Source organism: Dasypus novemcinctus, chromosome 3 (assembly GCF_030445035.2).
Source record: "Dasypus novemcinctus isolate mDasNov1 chromosome 3, mDasNov1.1.hap2, whole genome shotgun sequence".
Lineage (NCBI taxonomy): Eukaryota > Metazoa > Chordata > Mammalia > Cingulata > Dasypodidae > Dasypus > Dasypus novemcinctus.
Genome location: NC_080675.1, coordinates 125,788,294 through 125,803,983, shown reverse-complemented (window position 1 = coordinate 125,803,983; position 15,690 = coordinate 125,788,294). Strand labels below are relative to the sequence as shown.

The window sequence follows — 15,690 nt, the reverse complement described above, 5'->3', positions numbered from 1 at the left end:
GCTGCACAGACTAAACAGTCAGAAGTCTACCTGGGCAACTGTAGTCATTTTGGACCCACATGGCATAGACTGTTGCCCACACCTGCAGCTCCATCCCCACCCCAGGCAGGGGAGAAAGGGACGTGAAGCTTCATCAGTCTCTCTGGGTAACTACAGTCTAGGTCTGCACAACTTGGATTATTACACATGGCTACAGCTCTTTCCTTAACCCTGGCAGAGGAAAAAGGTGGGAGAAGCTTCATCAGTCCCTTCAGCAATCCAGGCAATTTGAGCCTCCACATCTTAAAGCACCGACTACATCCTCAGCTCCTTAACACAGCCATCAACAGAGAAAGGGCAAGAAAGCACTAAGCTAAAAAGAGAAACTGCACCCAGAATAAATACATCTAGTAAGTCAGGTGCCAAAACACAAACAAAAAATTACAACCCACACCAAGAAACAGGAAGCTATGACCCAGTAAAAAGAACAAGATAAGCCTCCAAGTGGCATAAAGGAGCTGAGACAACTAATCATAGATGTTCAAATAAATCTCCTTAAGAAATTCAATGAGATGGCTAAAGAGATTAAAGAGATTAAGAAGACATTGGATGAGCACAAAGAAGAATTTGAAAGCATATATAGAAAAATAGCCAATATTATGGGAATGAAGGTGCAATAAATAAAATTTAAAATATCCTGGAACCATATAATAGCAGATTTAAGGAGGTAGAAGGTAGAAGAAAGGATTGGTGAGCTTGAAGAAAGGGCCTCTGAAAGCAAACATACAAAAGAACAGATGAAGAAAAGAATGGAAAAAATTGAACAAGGTCTCAGGGAATGAAACAACAACAAGAGTCGTGCAAACTTATGTGTCATGGGTGTCCCAGAAGGAGAAGAGAAGGGAAAAGGGGCAGAAGGAATATTTGAAGAAATAATGGTAGAAAATTTTCCAACCCTATTGAAGGACATGGATATCCATGTCCAAGAAGTGTAACATACACCCATTCAAATAAATCTGAATAAACCAACTCCAAGAATGTCAAATGCAAAAGACAAAGAGAGAATTCTGAGAGTAGCAAGAGAAAAGCAATGCATAACATATAAGGGATACTAAATAAGATTAAGTGCCAATTTCTCATGGAGACAAGAAGACAGTGGTATGATATATTTAAGCTACTACATGAGAAAAACTTCCATCCAAAAATCTTATATCCAGCAAGATTGTCTTTCAAAAATGAGAGTGTAGAATATTCACAGAAAAACAGAAACAATTTCTTGTTTCCAAGAAATAGACTTTTACTAAAGTGTGTGCTACAGACTGAAAAGAAAAGACAGGAGAGAGAGGCTTGGAAGGGAGCCTAGAAATGAAGATTATTTGAGTAAAAGTAACTAAAGGTCCCAAAAGAGTGGTGAAAATAAAATATGACAGATACGATCCAAATGTCAAAATGGGTGAAATAAGAACTACATTTACAGTAATAACATTGAATGTTAATGGATTAAATCCCCAATCAAAAGACACAGACAGGCAGAATGGCTAAGAAAATATGAACCACCTATATGCTGTCTGTAAGAGACCCAAATATACCAATAGATTGAAAGTGAAATCTGCAGCTGTACTTATATTAGATGAAATAGACTTTTTAAAATGTTAGTAATGTGCAATCTAAGGAGGTAGTCAGGGAGGAAAAAATCTATTTATAATAGCAACTAAACAATCAAATATTTATGAATAAATTTACCAACTATATAAAGCTCTTAAATTCACATAACTATAACTCATTGTTTAAAAAAAATCAAAAAGACCTAAATAATTGGTAAAACATTCCATGCTCATGGATTGGAAGACCAGATAAAGATGTCAATTCTACCCAAACTGATATACAGATTCAATTCAATTCCAATAAAAATTCCACCAACTTTTTTTTAAATAAATGTAAAACATGATTATCAAATTTATTTGGAAGGGTAAAATGTCCAAAGGAGCCAGAAACATCTTAAAAAGGAAAAGTGAAGTTGGAGGACTCTCACTTCCAGACTTTAAATCATATTACCTCACTACGGTGGTAAAAAAAAAAAAAAAACAGCATGGTACTGGCATAAAGATAGACACATAGACCAATGGAACCAAATTGATGGTTCAGAAACACACCCTCATATCTATGGTCAAGTGATTTTTGACAAGGCTGTCAAACCCACCCAGCTCAGGCAGAACAGTCCATTCAACAAATGGTGTTGAGAGAACTGGATCTCCATAGCCAAAAGAAGGAAAGAGGACTCCTATCTCATGCCTTAAACAAAAAGTAACTCAAAATGGATCAAAAACTTAAATATAAAAGCAAGAACCATAAAGCTTATAAAAGAAAATGTAGGAAAATATCTTCAAGACCTTTTGGTAGGTGGTGGATTCTTAAAGGAGATAAGAGGAGAACTGAGATGGGCTGCTGTTGTTTAATATATGCAGAAGTTTTAATTACCTTTATTGCAAAAGTGTGGAAATATATAGAGTTCATGGTAACACATTACATTAACAGCTTATTTGTAAATGGGAATGTGACTGAAAATTGTAGTCTGGGGATGTAAATGCCAATTGAAAGAAAGCTAGAGAATAATCTAAGGACTGAATAACACAGCAAACCCAGAGGTGAATGAGAATTGTGATTGATGATACAGATGCAAGAATCTCCTTTTTGAGCTAGAGCAGATGTACATCACTATTGCAGAGTGGTGGGAATGTGAAGAAGCATGGGAAAATACAACTGGAGTGACCTATGGAAGTGGTTAACAGTAATAATATAATATTCATGCATCTGGGGCATAATTCTGTGGAATACAAAAGTGTTCATCTTTTATATAGCGTATTATCTAGAGGGTGGAGACCCAGACAATAAATAAGAAAATAGTAAACTCCCATCCTGGGGAGTCTGCTATGTTCTCAATTAGAGGGATAATTGAGAACATAGGCAGTGCCTAATAAACGAAAACAGACCAATATGTCAAGCCCTCAATATTATTGCATGTAATTATGAACCCTATTTTTCAAAAATTGATACTTAATGGTTACCATATGTTCCAAGGGTAAGGGGAGGGAAGAATAGACTAGATGGAACAGGGCATTTTTAGGGCATTGGAATTTTTCCACATGATCTCACAATGACGGATACAGGCCATTTTACATTTCATCAAAACCTATAAAAGTGTACAGTGCAAAATGTAAACCATAATGTAAACCACTGCTTCAGTATTTGTACATCAATTGTAACAATTGTACCATACATGTATAAAATATTATTAATAGGGGAGAGTGGGTAGGGGGTGGGGTTTGGATATATGGAAATTCCCTATATTTTCTATGTGACTTTTCTGGAACCTAAGCTAATTTTAAGATAAAGCAAAAAATTAAGACACTGGGGGAACATACAGGTGAAACTGGCACTATACATAGAAAATAACTGATCTTACAGTGTCTGAAATACACATTGAGGAAAAAAAATTTTTATTTTTTATTTTCACTTTTATTATTTTTGTATTTTATTTGTTATTTATTATTATTTTATTTTCTTATTATTTTATTTGTTTATTTTTTTGGCTTTGTTCTTGGAGAGGTTTTTGGATTGCAGAAGGGTCACAACTGTGGCAGGGCAGGATCACCAGTACCGGGTGTTGGTAAAAGGGGGATGTGTGGGGAAGGTTGCACCTAAGGTATGCCTCTATGGCATATGAGTATGCTCAAGTAGTCTTGGGGCATTGTCTCAGTGGGTAGAGACCCACACAATAACCGAAAGAACATTGAATTCCTATCCTGGGAAGTCCTGCTACATTCTCTAACAGAGCAGCAAGAATCCCCCAAACATATGGGCAGTGCCTAGCGAAGGAGGATAGACCATTACACCAGGCCTTTGATAGCGATGGTTGTACTTACAAACTTCTTCTTGTGAAATTGAAACTTAGCCTAGTGTTATATATTGCCTAAGAGTTATCTCCTGAAAGCCTCCTTGTTGCTCAAATGTGGCTTCTCTCTAAGCCAAACTCAGCATATAAATGCACTACTTCCCCCAGGTGTGGGACATGACTCCCAGGGATGAGCCAATTAGCAATGCATTTGGAGAAAGACCTTTATCAAAAGGAGGAAATGTCAAATACAAATGAATTTTTATGGCTAAGAGATTTCAAAGTGAGTCAGGAGGGCATTCCAGAGGTTATGCTTATGCACCTCTCAACAGGATCTCATTGACTGCCACTGTAAACAGTGGTTCAAAGAGTAGGCTCCTGAGGGATCTAGAGACATCTCAACACTATGGGCATGGCAGACAATCTCAGAAATTTGGCACCCTGTCAGGGGCCTTACTTTGGAATATGTGCTCCTCAATGTAACAGAGTTAGATTCATTTATAATTTCCATACACAGGACTCTTCTGCCCCTTTTATTTGAACCTATGATTAGCACTATGCTCATTAAATATATGTCCCAGAGACTTAAATCTTCAGTCTGTTCATATGTCAGTTGAGCCCTGAATCTCAGCAGAGTGGCAATACCTACTCTTCAGTTCATTGGACTCCCCCGAGACAACTAACAAAAGCATGATGATGGACACCTATCCCAAAAAACAGAGTATCTACAACTGCAAGCAAGACAGTTCTATCCATCTGCCCCATGGGATCTAAGCCTCCTCTCAATGAGAAACAGAGTGGCATCACCATCCCAAAATCCTCAAGACTGAGGAATGAACAAACATAAGGGGGGAAGGCAACTATAGACTAAAGTAGACTTATGATTATTCTGGCAATGGAAGAACTTGTCTCTTGATATAAAGGCAGTGGCCACCAGAGCTTCTGAGGGGACCAAGAGGGAAGAATAGGTATAACATGGGGCATTTTGAGGACATTGGAATTGTCCTGCATCACACTGCAATGACAGATTCAGGTCATTATACATTTTATCAAATCTACAAAATTGTCTGGTACGAAGTATAAACTATAATGTAAACTATAGTCCATGGTTAGGAGCAATGCTTCAATATGTGCTCATCAATTGTAACAAATATGCTACACTAATGAAGCAGTTGTTAATGGGGGAAAGTATGAGAGGGGGAGGGGGTAGAATTTATGGGAATCCACCATATTTTTGATGCAACATTTATGTAATCTAAAGCTTCTTTAAAAAATAAATAAATAAATAAATACAAAAAAAAAAAATTGGGTTAAAGATTCCAAACAACTGTGATTCACACTAGAGAATGAAAGAATGAAAGAGTTCAAAATGATGAGCTTCTCCAAAGTAAAGCTTTCAAATAGACGTGAAAAAGGAAGCCATGGAGTTAGAATCAGACCTGACCCAGGTGATAAAAGAAATCCTTCATGAGCTCAGGAATCATCACAAAGATGAATGCCGACCCACTTGGAGAGGAGGAGGCATCATTTGGAAGGACGGAAGCATCAACATGAAATACCTGAGCAAACCTAAAAGGTGACATAACAATGCCTGGAAATAAGAAGACAATGAAGGGCATGTGATAATTCAAAGTGAAGGCAAAGGTCAATCGTTAGATGGAATGAGCTGCCAGTGGGAAAACCTGGATGAAGGATGCATGAGCAGGTGGCACAGAGGAAAAGGAGCTTCTAATGAAGAGGTCATCGTGTGAGGTGCAACCTTCTCTGTGACCTTCTCAGCCACTGGGCCAGCAATTCTTCAGGACAGAGAAGAAATGATCTGCCAGATTTGAGCAGAGCATCATGATTGTGTTAACTTGTAGCTAAGGTCCTAGTTTTGTGCCAGGTTCCCCTAGGTCAGTACATACCTATGTAGATACCAAAGGAAATCTGGAAATAAAATAAGTCAATGCATTGAAGCCATGTGTCTGAGTCTAAAAGCAAGAAGGAGTAGCAAATGTTCATCGAAATAATCTTCTTAGAGAAAAACAGTTTGGCAGTCCAAAGGATTTTCTAGATTAGAGGAAGAATCATATTAGGGCTTTGGGCTTGGTAACTGTGAAATTGCTCTTGGCATCCAAACTGCTAGAAAATCCCTGAAAAGTGTATTAAGGGAATCCTATATCTACATGGAGGGCTAAAAAAGAGGTCTGCATATTGAAAACTTACACATTTTCTTAATACTCTTCAGAGATAGAGAGGGAGGCTGTAGTGGCAGGATAGTGAGAAAGGCTGGATTTGACCAAAAATAAAACCAAGGTCATACCACAGCTGCATAGAAACCTCCAAGTCAGATGAAGTTAAATTTTCTTTCAATTGATTTTATACCCTCAAATGGCATTTGTGATCTCTTTGTACTCAAGTGGGATCTATTCATACATCACACATGGAATAACATAAGCAAAAGCAGTTACATTATAACATACATAGAAGCAACAGGAAGAATGTCCGGCACATAATGGTTTCCCAATAAATACCATATAGTCATTCATTCATTCACTCAGCAATATTTATTGAGTGTCTACTCTAGGCACAGCATGGTTCTAGGCACTGAGAACTCAGCATTAAAAAAAAAATACAAAACTTTTACGGAGTATACACACTCTAGTGAGGGTGATAAGCAAATGTACAAAAGTATATATAACAAATTCAGAAAGTAACAAATGCTACAAAGAAAAATGAAGCAGACTAAAGGGATGGAGAGTGCCCAGGGGCTACTTTACTAGTCCTCCCTGGCAAAGTGGCACTGAGCCTGGATGAAGTGAGGAAGCAGCCACATGGACAGCTGAGGAAGTAGCCTACAGAAAGAGGGAATAGTAATTGTGAGGCCCTAAGGCAAGGGCCAGCAAGGAGGTAAACACAGTTGGGATCAGAGTGAGGGAGGAGACAATGGCAGGAAATGGGACTGTAGAGGAAGGCAAGGGCTAGGGCATGGTGTGCCTCATAGGCCAGGAAAAGGGCTTTGGATATTATTCTAAATGTGCTGGGAAGCCCTTAGAGTGTTCTGAGCAGGAGAGCCACATAATCTGATTTCCCTTTTTAAATAACCACTCTGAAAGCTCTGTAGAGTTGACTGCGGGGTGCAGTGAATGCAGGGAGAAAGCTACATCAAGGAGTGAGATGATGGCAGCTTGGATGAGGCAATGTAAGGTGATTTTCCATTTCCCCAAGAGAGGTCTTCAAAAAAGTATTTTGCTACCTTGAACATTCCAATTCTAGAATGCCTATGAAATAGCCATTATATAACATTATATAACATTAATATATTCATTTCATTTACATTCATATTTAAATTAGATAAACAGGCTAATAAATCAATCTAGAAAAATTGCTTGTTTATCAACCTCGCATTACATGAAGTACTTTTACTCAAACTCACCACAAGCATGTCTGACATCAGAGTCTTTATAGAACCACTTTTTGGATCCTCTATATAGATTTCCAAGACATATACCACCTTTGCTTCCACCTAGACCTTGTTTAAATCCATTAAATCATTTACCCTCAAGCCACCAGTACACATTGGGTAGGATTCAGATTTTAAAGAGCACTTAGGTCAGAACATCGTTCCTTGAAGGCAGGAACATTGTTTTGTTAACTCTTGTATCTCCCTAGAGCAGAGGTTAGCAAAATACAGCCTTATGGGCTAAATTTGGCCTGCCACTTGCTTTTGTAACAACTGTTTTGCTGTAACACAACCATGCCCATTCATTTAGTATTGTCTGTGGCTGCTTTTGCACTACAATATCAGAGTTGAACAATTGTGACCAAGATTGTATAACCTGTGGGAAGCAGACATGGCTCAACTGATAGAGCATCCATCTACCATATGGAAGGTCCAGGGTTCAATCCCCAGGGCCTCCTGACCCATGTGGTAAGCTAGCCCATGTGCAGTGCTGCTGCGCGCACAGAGTGCTGTGCCACACAGGGGTGCATCCACATAGGGGTGCCCCATGTGCAAGGACTGTGCCCCAAAAGGAGAGCCGCCCATGTGAAAAAAGTACAGCCCACCCAGGAGTGGCGCCACACATACAGAGAGCTGACGCAGCAAGATGAGACAACAAAAAAGAGATGCAGTTTCCCAGTGCCACTGGATAATGCAAGTGAACGCAGAAGAACACACAGCGAATGGACACAGAGAGCAGACAATGGGGGTGGGGCGGGGAAGGGGAGAGAAATAAATATAAATAAATAAATAAATAAAACATAATACACTATATAAAGCTGGAAATGTATTTTTTTTTAAAAAAAGATTGTATAACCTGTGAAGACTAAAATATATTTACTATCTGGCCCTTTACAGAAATAACGTGCCACTCCCTGGTCCAGAACATTACCTAGCACATAGTAGGCACTCAATAAATATTTATCATTGACTTAACTATAAGACAACTCCCTATTTTCTGCAGGATAATTTAGAAAAGGGGGGAGTTTTATATTCTCTGTTATTTGTAAAATTTGTCCTCAAGCACCCTCCACGCTGGCCTCTTCTGTACTTCTTTTCAAGCACTAAGTGGTATAAAATCCTCTGTCTAATTCTTAACAGAGCATTTTCCAAAGCACCTCTCCTTCCCTCCACACCACAAATAGCTCTAAAGACATCACTTCTCTCTTCTGTACCTCCATTTTCCACAACTTGAAAACAGAATGTTTGTGGAACTTGTGGGCCAAGTGTTTTTAGAGAAAAGGTACTGCAGCAGAAGTATTTGACTTTATATCTGGAAAGAGGAAAAGGACAGGAGTGTGGGAAAACAGTGCTCATGGAGAGATGGAAGGGCCTGTCAGCAGCGGGAACCAGTCAAGAGTTGACAGTTTGAATTTTGTGAATCCCAGAAAAAGACCATGGTCTTAAACTAGTCCATTCCTGTGGGTGTAGGGACCTTTGATTGCGTTAAATTCAGTGAAGGGCTCTTTGATGAGATCACTTGATTAGATCGCTTTAGGGCTTTTGTTTGGACTAAGTCAGTGAGGTATGACTCAGGTCGGGTCTCTGCCCTCTTGCTAGGTCTTATATAAATGGAGACACAGAGAGAAAGAACACACAGAGAAAGGAAACAACATTTTGATCCTGCCATGTGAGAGAAAGGAGAAAGCAGAGAGGACTCGAGGATCACTAGCAGCCGAAGTTGAAGCATGACGCCCCCAAGAAGCTGGGCGCGTGGAGCATCTCAAGGCTGAATAGACAAGCCATGTGCCTGATTGCCCACAGCAGGCTTGGGGAGACAGCAGAGAGGCTGAGGCTGGGAGAGGAGGCCTGAAAAGAGACAAGCCATTGCCTAACCATCCACAGTTCAGCTCCAGGAGATGGTGAGCTGGGAAAGGAAGGTAGAGATTGGCCAGGATCACCAGTAGCTGACTTTGGTGAGAAAGTATTTATGATGGTGCCTTGATATGGACATTTCACAGCCTTGGAATTGTCAGATTTTCCCCTAATAAAATTCCCATTTCTGGTACTTTGCAAAGGCAGCCCTGTGACAAGCTAAGACTAGAGGCCTGTGCAGAAAGCATCTTCTGAACAGGGACCTATTTCTCCACTTTTCAAACCATTCCTATAAGAGCATGCTTTGAAGGAGTCCTGATTCCTGGTGCCACTGACAAGAATGCAAGCAGACAAAGAACACAGTGAATGGACACAGAGAGCAGACAATGGGGGGGGGGGGGAAGGGGAGAGAAATAAATAAATAATCTTAAAAAAAAAAAACTTTGTACAAAATTTTCTGATCTTTATAGAGTATGCAGGCTCTTTCAGAAAAGAATTTCTACCAAGGTGCTTTGTAAAGGTTTGCAGGTGGCTAAGCCACAACCAAGACACTTGTTGACAGTGGCTCTGCTGGATATAAAATCATCGAAAAAAATTCGAAGCCAAAATGTGACAGAACAATCGTTCTATTTCTTCTTGTAGAGCAAAGTGGAAATTACCTCCCTCATTGAGAGAATATCTGATTTAGCAGACAGAGAGCTGCACTGTAAGGACTCAAAAGATTCTGTTTCCCTACTCTCTTTGGTCTTCTGCCATCTCAACAGGAGTGAAGGGCAACCTGAGGGAAGTGAACTGAAATTCTTTTAAAGTATTTTAGCAGCAATTTGTGCAAGAGGACAGTCCTAGGAATGATTTTGTCAATATTGAAATAGCCTCAGAGGCAGCAAAGAGGAGCTGACAAGCCTGAAGCCCTGGAGGCACAGCCCAGCCCGGCAGCATCCCACCTCCGCCTCAGAGACAGATTGCAGAGTGCGTGAGAGAGGAGCCTTCCATCACAGCCAGAGCTCGTAGAGGAACCTCGCTTTCCTCACTATAGACTATCACATGAAGGTGCTGAAAGAATTAACTGAGATAACTAATATGATCCCACATGTGGCAGAGTTAGTCACCTTAGTGTAGGCTCCACCCGAGGCAGGTCCTGAGATGAGAGTAGTGTATCTGAGAGGTACAGAAAACACCAGTAGGGGAGTTAGGTAGTAAGACCTGGAAGGAAGGAAGCCAAGAAAGTTCTACTATCAGCATTGTGGGACAAAGCTGTAGCTACTTGGGTGTTCTTAGATCCTCAATCCTTGCTGGCCTTGAAAAAGTGCAGATAAGATGCCAGAACGAGATAGTGAATCGATCTCCAACACTTTGGTCCCAGATGGCCATGATGTGGACAATTCTCACTCCTTCCACCAATCAAAACTCAGTGAAGACTTCAGGAAGCGTCTCATGACCAAAGGGCAGCACCCTCCTCTGCACTGACCTCTAAGTCAAGTCACCATGAGATGCCAAGGGCATACAGTGGGGATGAAGACCCAGCTGCCTAAAAGAAGAAAAAGAAAAGTAATTATCCCAAACTATGCCAACAAGAAATTGAGAGAGAATGGAAGCTAGCAGAGAAGTACCAGGACTGTGCCAAGGAACAGAGAAATGGGGTAAACAAATATTATGAAGAAACTGAATTGATCAACACCACAGCTAACTGCAGAGCTGTGGGCCCAACTGCTGAAGCAAACAAACCAGCTGCAGAGAAGAGAAGACAGTTGATCCAGGAGTCTAGGGTGGTAATAGGAACACATCCATTTGGGGAAAGGCTTGGACTTTGTTCAGCTTTAAAAGATACAAGCTAAGATTTCAAGCAAAGATAAAGAGGAGGAAGAACTGATGGAAAAGCCCCAAAAGGAAACCAAGACAGATGAGAATCCTGAGAATAATATCAAATTTAAAACACACCTGAGTAACAATGTTTATTGCATGCTCTTCAAGAGCAAAGCATACCAGCAGAATGAGCAGTTCCTGCCAGCCTGCACAACCTATGTGTGGTCTTGGATGATGAGTATGCTGAGGTGGACATCTTATTTGCAGCAAGGCTGGTTGCCCCACCATAGAGGCCCAGATCACAATGACCACAATGACATTATAATCAGTAAGCTCACCCAGATCCTTTCCTCTCTGAGGCAGGGTACCTGCAACAAGATGAAAGATAAAGGGAAGTTAGAAGAAAAAAAAAATCTCTTGAGGTCGACATGAACATTTTTGAAGATATTGGAGGTTATGTGCCCCCCAAGACCAAGACACCCTGAGACAAGGAGCAAGAGAGATATTGTGACAAAGAGTGGGAGCAAGAACAAGATCAGGAGTGGGAGAGAGGAGGAGAAGAGGCACAGCTACATTGAGAATACCAAAGCAGACAACGAGTCCATGGATGTTGACAAAGGACCTGGGTCTTCCAAGGAGTTGATCAAGTCCATCAAGGAGCTGTTTGCTGGGTCTGCTGGCTTCTCAGCAGACACTGAATCACTGAAGAAGCCTGAGGATTAGAAGCAGCTGGGAGATTTCTTTGGCATCTCCAACAATTATTCAGAGTGCCACCCAGCCATGATGGATGACATGACTGTGAATAGTGATGAGGAAGCAGATTATAGCAAAATGGACCAGGGTAACAAGAAGGGCCCTTTAGGCCACTGGGACTTAATACCCAGGAGGAATATATGAACGAGGAGGCTTTGCCCAAGGCTGCTTTCCAGTATGGGGTCAAGATGTCCGAAGGGCAGAAAAACAGGCACTTCAAAGAAACCAATGACAAGGCAGAGCTTGATCACCCCTGGAAGAAGACTAGTACAAATATTGAGAAAAGGAAGATGATGCAAGCTGATGGGGTTGAAGTCAAAAGACCAAAATACTAATCTCCAGGTCCAACTCCAGGAAGAATCTCCACAAGGATGTGTTCCCTACTGCTTTCTCTTCATAATTTCCAGAAAGGCTGCAAGGTATTTTTGTGACTGTATCTAAAAATTTACTGTATAATTATCTAGTTCCATTAAAATTGTTTAACATTAAAAAAAAAAAAAGTTTGAGATCAATCCAGCTGCCAGCTGCCACTATGAAAGTGGCTTAATCCCAGGTGCTTAATCCCAGGTGCTTAATCCCAGGAAAAACTCCAGGATGCTGAAAAAAAAAAAAAAAGCCACTGGGTTACCCACCTACGGTACAAGGGTGCTAGGGTAAGTGATTGATTGACAATTGCTGGGGATGGGGAGAGATGTTCATTCCCCCAGCACTCCCTGCCTGGGTTCAGAGAACAACATCAGGCAAAGAAAGGTGGGTACTGCCGGTTGGAAGTGGTTAAATCATATTTATATGTCTTAGTTTGATAGGTCCACTATGAAAAACACCACACAATGTGTTGGATTAAACAGGAATTTATGGTCTCCTCATTTTGAAGGCTAGAAGTCCAACATCAAGTATTAGCAGGGCTCACTTTCTCCCAGATTCTACAGCTTTCTGGCAATTCTCCAACACATGGCCATTTCTCTTTCCTTGTGTGTTCTCCTCTGATCTCTGCTGACTTCTGGCTACTAGTTCCATGTCCAATTTCCTTTACTTATAAAGACTTCATCCATAGTAGATTAAGGCCTGCCCTCTTTGGATTTGACCACACCTTAACTAAAAACAGCATCTGCAAAGTCTTATTTACAAATGGGTTCACATTCACAGGACCTGAGGTTAGGACTTGAACATGTCTTTATGGAAGACATGATTCAATTTCCAACACATGGGGAAGCCAACTTGGCCCAGTGGTTAGGGCGGCCTTCTACCACATGGGAGGTCCGTGGTTCAAGCCCTGGGCCTCCTTGACCCGTGTGGAGCTGGCCTATGCCCACTGCTGATGCACCCAAGGAGTGCCGCACCACGCAGGGGTGTCCCCCATGTAGGGGAGCCCCACGCGCAAGGAGTGCGCCCCATAAGGAGAGCCGCCCAGTGCAAAAGAAAGTACAGCCTACCTAAGAATGGTGCCACCCACAGGGAGAGCTGACACAACAAGATGATGCAACAAAAAGAAACACAGATTCCTGTGCCACTGACAACAGAAGCAGACAACAAAGAAGATACAGCAAAATAGACACAGAGAACAGACAACCAGGGCAGAAGGGTGGGGGGGAAAGAGAGAGAAATAAATAAATAAAATAAATCTTAAAAAAAAAAAAATTTCCAACACATGGGGAGTTCCCATGGATATATCAGTGGCACAGCAACAGCTATTGCTAAATAGCTTCTCAATAAAAGTTTCCTCTCATTTTTCCTTGCCCACAAGTCACTCCTTCATGTGCTTGGAAACAATAAATCCCCTGCTATATTCACAGTACCCATTACCTTTGAATAGATGTCCCACATCTGGGAAAATCCCCACACTATGAATCAAACCTCTCCAAAATAGAACACAAATGCCCAGCTTCCCTTGCAGCTAAGCCACAGGCATGAGATTTAGATTCTGCCAATCAGTTACACAAAGAAGAGACAGCTTTGGAAGTGTGCAATATATGAAACAGGATTGGTGAGGAACATCCCTCATTCCTGGAGAAAGGAGAGGCAGAGGCAACCAGTTTTGGGTGGTGGAGACAGCAACCTTGGTGGAGGCTTTCTGGTATGTCAGAGTAGAATTTCTGATACAAAAGTGGCATCAGGGTTGGCGGCTGCAGCAGTTAAAGTAAGTTTGCTCGACAGCTTCGGGGGTTTCCCATCGGGCCAGTTTCTGAGGCTTGGTGTAGGCAATGCTCCTAGAAGCTTGACCTTAAGTGTATTTCTCCACCCTTTTAATATCCTCTATGTCAATCTCTTTCTCACTTAAACTAGGCGTAGTTTATATGTTGTTCACAACTAAGACCGTGACTGATACAGATGGAAAAAATTGAAGGCAAAGGATACAGTATGAAGTGGCGTATCAATCACTTTATAAAATCATAAAGAAACCTGAAGAGGCCATTTGGTCTCTCCTCTTCCTTATAAAGAGGATTACGTATAAGCTTTCTCAAACAAGACACAATTTTCAGGTCTCTTCCTAAAGTATAAAGAGATTCATAACTCCTGGAACCTACAACATCCAATGCCAGAAAGTTCTACCTTAAAATTCAAAGAGATGCAAATACCTTTCATAGTAATTTTAAAGGAAAATACATGATTCTTCTTTACTTTAATCTATAATTAGCATTATACCTGTTAAATATATGTTCCAGGCACTTAAATCTTTGGTCTCTTAATATGCCAGTTAATATGCTGAATCTCAGCAGAGAAGCAGCCAACACCTATTCTCCAGTTCATTGGACTCACGCAGGGCAACTAACAAAATTACAGTGCTGGACAGCTCCCATCCCAAAAAACAAAAAGTATCTATAACTGCAAGTGAAACAGTCCTTTCTATCTGCCCCATAAGATCTAAGTCTCCTCTCAATCTGAAGCAGAGCAGGCATCACCATTCCAAAATCCTAAAGATTCTGGAATGAACAAACATAAGGGGCTGCAAGCAACCATAGGTTGTCAAAACCTATAAAACTGTACAGTATAAAGTGTAAACCAAAATGTAAACTATAGACCTTAGTAACAATGCTTCAATATTGGCTCATCAAATTGTGACAAATGTACCACAGTAATGTAAGATGTTATAAATAGGGGAAAATGTGAACGTGGGAGGGAGAGGGGTATATGGGACTTCCCTTTACTGTTGATGTATCTTTTCTGAAATCTAAAACTTCGTTAAAAATAAAGTTTACTACATGAAAAAAAGGGAAAATGTACTTAAATCATCCAGTTTCTCACTGAATTTACCTTTAATGACTTTAATTTTATTACATATGGAGCTGCCAACCGCCAAAAATTAGGGTATCACCAACTTCATTTTTTCTGGTTAATGTAAGTCAGGCAAAGACTTGAGAAGAGACAAAGACATAAATATTATACTTAATATAAAACAAAGCTATTTCTACACCAAGCTAGCATGAAAAGCACTTGTTTTCAAAGCAGAGCTTACTGTCAGCTTCTCTCTACTCCCAGTCTTTTGAGGCCAAATGAGAAAGTCAGGAATATTTCCTCAAGTCTATAGATCAAAAGTCAACCAGAAGAAGGCCACTTGAATTCCATCCTTCCCTTGTGAAATGACAGTCCCCTTTCAGGGCCATATATTCGTCATCCTCCAGCATTTGAAGGAGGTCCTCTGATATTCTCCCTTAATTATAAGAGCTATGATAATGATGATTCCATTTTTACCAATGGTTTTCAGAAATCATTTTAGGGGCACTGCTCAGATTGCATAAATATATCACCTTAAATATTTTACTCATCATCTTAAAATACTAAAAAATTCATATCTTTCTTTTAAATAATTTGAAAATATTTTAAACATAATACAATGAGCATGATGTTTCATAGACAAATCAAGTTATATTGCATAAGAAAAAGACTTGGAATCAGATAAGCCTAGGCTCTGAGTAAGGACCCTCCCCTAATTATAATATGATCTTCCATAGTTGTTTACCATGTA

At 40.4% G+C, this 15,690-nt stretch overlaps 1 pseudogene; it reads left to right on the top strand.

Annotated features, from left to right (window-relative positions):
• The first annotated feature begins 10,487 nt into the window (after positions 1-10,487).
• Positions 10,488-12,098, top strand: LOC101420146 (protein Red pseudogene; annotated as a pseudogene).
• Positions 12,099-15,690: the final 3,592 nt, after the last annotated feature.